This window comes from Physeter macrocephalus, chromosome 1 (assembly GCF_002837175.3).
Source record: "Physeter macrocephalus isolate SW-GA chromosome 1, ASM283717v5, whole genome shotgun sequence".
NCBI lineage: Eukaryota > Metazoa > Chordata > Mammalia > Artiodactyla > Physeteridae > Physeter > Physeter macrocephalus.
This window is the reverse complement of record NC_041214.2, coordinates 53,353,279-53,358,310: the sequence shown is the minus strand read 5'-3', so window position 1 is coordinate 53,358,310 and position 5,032 is coordinate 53,353,279.

Sequence of the window (5,032 nt, the reverse complement as noted above, 5' to 3'; positions counted from 1 at the left end):
TCCATTTTTCAACTCATAACAAATATTTTATAGGTCTCTGGTCAAGTTTATACAATCAGAATGAAAATTTTGTAGATTCTTATTTGAATGAGGTACCAATTTTTAAAAGAAAAATATGTGGTTTAGTAGTATAAGATTGCCTTTATATTTTAGAGTTTAATTGCCAAAACTCGTGGACCAGATCATGAAAAGGCATCCACTAGGAGGTCTGGGGAGCCTTAGCTAATTCACCTACTAATCATTCTTTAACTGCCTTCGTTTTCTTTTCTTTTCTTTTTTGGCATTACCATCCGTGACCTGAGAACCTGTGTCTTTCACACATTTTGCCTGTTACCTTGCCTTTGACTGTCCCTGGTATGGAGAAAGCTCTTCCTTCACCTCTCAGCTCTGGGACTCAGGTAATGTTCCTGTTCATTCATTAACATTTCTCTCAGCAATACATTTGCAAGGAAGTCCACTCTGAATATCTACTTCCTTTGTCCAGAATAGAAAATTCAGTCTTTATAAGGAACAATAACATAACATAAAATTGAAATGATGTCCTCATAAAGCATAATTTTAAAAGTTGCTTGAAATAGAAGTGCTTTTTTCAATAAAAAAGATATTCACTGTATGATTGGGGCTCATTTCAGATTTCAATTTTCCTATCAGTAAGAATCATATTTGTGACCTGCATAATTCGCTGAGATGCCAAAGTGACAGTGGGATTTTTAAGCATGTCCATGTCCTCATATGGAAAAATATGAACAATAAACACTAATCTTAATGTCTTTTGGGTACAAAGTCGTGAATCTAAAATAATTAAATCCAAAGAGCAGTCTTTATGGATCACACCCTCTGCAGCCAAACTTTTTTTTAAAGGTCTGAAAGAATGTTTGCATGCTCAGTAAATAATGCTTTTTATTATATAGCAAAATACATAAGAATCATTTAGATCTATTTTATACACTTCCCATGGAATAATTCTGTTTTCCTCATTTGTTTATGGCGAACTCGAGTCCTGAAGGAGCAGAATTTGTTGCAATACAAATTAGTGAGTGAACGAAGATTAAAAGTAAAGTATTGTATAACTTACTTCAAACCACTGGTTAAAAGAAGGAAAGGGATTGCAAAAGATATTACATTATTTATTTAATATATATATGACTAGTCCACTGAATGAAAAAATTCATTAAAAATGCAAAAATCTATGGAAGTATTGGAAGTATGTGAAACAATATGACCAAATAATAATAAAGAGATATGTAATACAAAATTACAAAATGAAGAAGAAAAGATAAGAAAAGATAAGAAAAAATTAACACCAAAACCAGCGCCTTGTAAAAGCAGCCTTAGAAGGTAAATATGAGTGTGCTGGTACAGCAGCATGTTAGGTTTCCCACTGGGAAGAATAAAAATTGGGAAGGGGAAAACTCTTACACCTCAGAGCTCAGAGCCTCTGACCCTCAGATGCCAGCATGACTGTTAGAGCAGTAAGTACATGAGTGCGAAGTCTAAGAGTAAATACATACGTGTGTTTCCATTTATACAGACGGGCACATTATTATCTGTTTTGAAAACTAATTAAAAACTAAGGGACCTGCTCCCAAAAATACTAAGTTGGTGAATATGTCAGGATGAAGAGGAGAAAAGTCTGGCTTATGGGGCACAAAGATAGGTACAATGCCTAGGATAAAATGCCATCCAAAATTGCCCCAGATTTCTAACACCAATGTATAAATTTATGTCCTACAGACTTCAATTTTTAATAAAGTTGTATCTCTCTTACTATGAGTGTTATCTATGTATGCATTCTTCTTTCAAACTATTTCTGTTTTTCTCTTTCTGTATGTGTCCAGCTATGCATTCATTCATATGCCTATACATTTATCTGCCTATTTGTCTATTATAGTTGTGGAAGTCTGTTTTACAATCTAATTGCAAAAATAAACTCACCATATTTTTCCTCCTTCATAACAGGTGAAGGGAGTCAGGAAAGAATAGGTAATATTACACTTTCTAATTGGAAAAATCTAAAGGAACTCTCCCTCTTGGTAAAATAAAAAAATATATACACATATACATAAGTATGTGTATATATGAATATAAGCAATAAAAAATGTGCACATGCTTATGAATTACATATTGAGGAAGAGAAAGACAAAAGATGAGCAAATATTTTAAGAAAGAATTAAGCTGTTAGAGGAACAGCCATAGGAAGTATATATGGACACTCCTTATGCAGGTTATGGTTTTACTGTCTGAGCTCCAGTTCATCCTTTTCACCTATTCTGTGATAATTTAAATATGCTTCCTTCGCCAACTGGCACCAGTTGAGCTTTGTCAGTAGATGGCGCAGGAGAGACAGACAGAAAGGGTTTTGCCCCCAGCTCTCCTGTGCTCGTTCTTGGGCTTCTGAGTGCACAGGCTCACCAGCACCCAGTTCCTGCAGCACAGGTGTTTTTTTTTTGTTTTTTTTTTAAGGAAAAATATTAAGAAAACCACAGCTTAATAGAAGAAAGAAATATAGTACTATAAAATTAGTACTGTTACAAAACTATACAATAAAGATACCTCTGAAATTCTAAGTGAGAAAAAAGGATGAGAAAAAATTACATTAAATTAGATTAAATTAAATATAATTTAATTTAAATGACCAGCCTGCTGGAAGAACAATGATCGAAAGGGAAATATGAGCATACCTCTACAGAAGCATGGCAGATTTTACAATCTGGGAAGCAGTAATGTCTTCCCTACTCTAAGCTTGAAATTTAAGTCAACACATACCCATGTCAAACAGATCAGTGTAAAATCTTGAAGTAAACAATCTTATTAGACTCTGGTCCACCTGCTGTCATCTGTTCAAGTGTGGTTTGTCTGTAAATACTGCAAATGGCAGAGTCAATGTGTGATTCAATTCATATACTGAAACCCAGACATTTTTATTATCTGCTTCAGATATCTTCAGATATCTATCTGAAGCAGATATATCTACGTATGTAGGTATGTATGTATCTATCTACGTATGTATGTATGTATGTATGTATCTATCTATCTATCTATAGAATGACTACCCCTGATAGATTGCATTAGTGAGTGTATCAAGAGGGCTGGCCCATGAAACACAAAGGTATCACAGGTATCATACCTGGCTTGAAATGCTTTTCACATCCATCTTTACCATGCCTGATTCACCACAAATTTCTAGCACTAAAAATTTAAATTATCTCCTGGATTAGGTTAAAAAAAAAAAAAGTATTGTTACCAATGTCAGTCATTAAAAGTGGTTTCTCTCTGCCTAATGATCTATCCTGAAAAGCCCTCCATATCAGTTCATATAGATCTTACTCTTTCTTTTCTTTCTCTTACCTGCATAGTACTGTATTGTGTGTATGTACCATAGTTTATTCAACCACTTTCCTATATTGAGGCATTTATTAAGTTTTCAGTATTTTGCAATTATAAATCAAGTGGCAATAAATAATTTTGTGCATGTGTATTTTTATATTGTTGGAATATTCTCAGGCTAAAGTGCGATTGCTGGGTCAAAGAATAAATGCATATGTGGTTTTGTTGGATATTGCAAAATTTCGTTTTAGAGGGGTTGTAACATTTTGTGTTGTGAAAATACCTGTTTTCCCACAGCCTGACCAAGAGAGTATATTGTCAAGCCTTTGAATTTTTGCCAATATGGATTGGCATATGCCGCACAGATTTGTAAAAATAATGTGAAGAAGTGTATGCAATAGTGGATATAAATTTTTAAAGGTAGAAATCATTTGCTTTTGGATAGATGTATTCATCTATGTAGAGCATCTGTCTTCAAATGTTCTCTTTCTTTGTCACTCCTCAGAGGTAAGCTCTCTCCCCCATAGTCACGAAAGCTGTTTGGCCAGTGGATGTCACTCTTGTGCTACTTTAAGGGATAGATTCTAGTACAACCCTCTCAGTTCATATATTTTAGGACAATGACTCTTTAAAAATCCACCCCATGTGTTCATTAGATAAACTAGGCAAGAGTTTCTTTTTTTTTTTTGAAAAATATTCAGTGTGTGCTTCTCATTTGAGCATTCTGAATTTTTTGGCTATGGCCTCTTTGTTCTCCCCACAGGTGGTTATGGAGGGGGAGGAGTTTTCAAATCTGTTCTATAAATATTGGACTTTTTTTAAAAAAAGAGAAAATTAAACTACGGATAGTAGAGGGTGACAGTGAACTTAAGAGAGTTACCACTTTCTTACCTTCCATTCCTTGAGCAAGAATTTCACTAAGTCTGCCTAGCAACCTTGATTTTAGGAGTTGAACATGTAAATCACTCACAGCTGTTTGAGAGGAATAGTATTTTACCTAGAACTTCTGACAATTTTGAAAAAGCTGAAATTGGAAATTGGCTGAGAGTTCTCGAAGAGTCCATTGCCATGCTAGTCTGCTGATGCGTTGCAAGGAGCAAGTTGAAGCAATCTGGGCATTCTGTTTCTTCTAATAAATACACATCTGCCAACTAGTTATAAATACCTAATAATAATAGTTAACTATTGAGTGCTTACTGTGTACCAAGCACTGTTTTAGGCACTGGACTTGTATTATCTGACATAATCCTCATGGTAGCTCTCTGAGGTAGGTACTCTTAATATCCCCATGTGATGGATGATGAATTTCTAGCTCTGTAAGTAGGAAAAGGCAGAATGAGGAAACTGTAAGTAAGCCAGAGAGTTCTGGGGAGTGTGGGAACTCTACCAAGAGCAGACAAGGTGGATCAGTCCCAGTGGACCCACACAACACCCAGACAGGGAGACTGTCCCTCAGTGTGTAGCCTGATGGAGGGGGCTCCGTCCGCCTAGGTGCCCCTTCTGTGGGAGAGGAAGCCTCCCATTGACCTGCTCATTAGACTGAGCTTGTAAAGAGGTGAAACAAGGGCTTCCCTGGTGGCGCAGTGGTTGAGAATCCGCCTGCCGATGCAGGGCACACGGGTTCGTGCCCCGGTCCGGGAAGATCCCACATGCCGCGGAGCGGCTGGGCCCGTGAGCCATGGCCGCTGAGCCTGCGCGTCCGGAG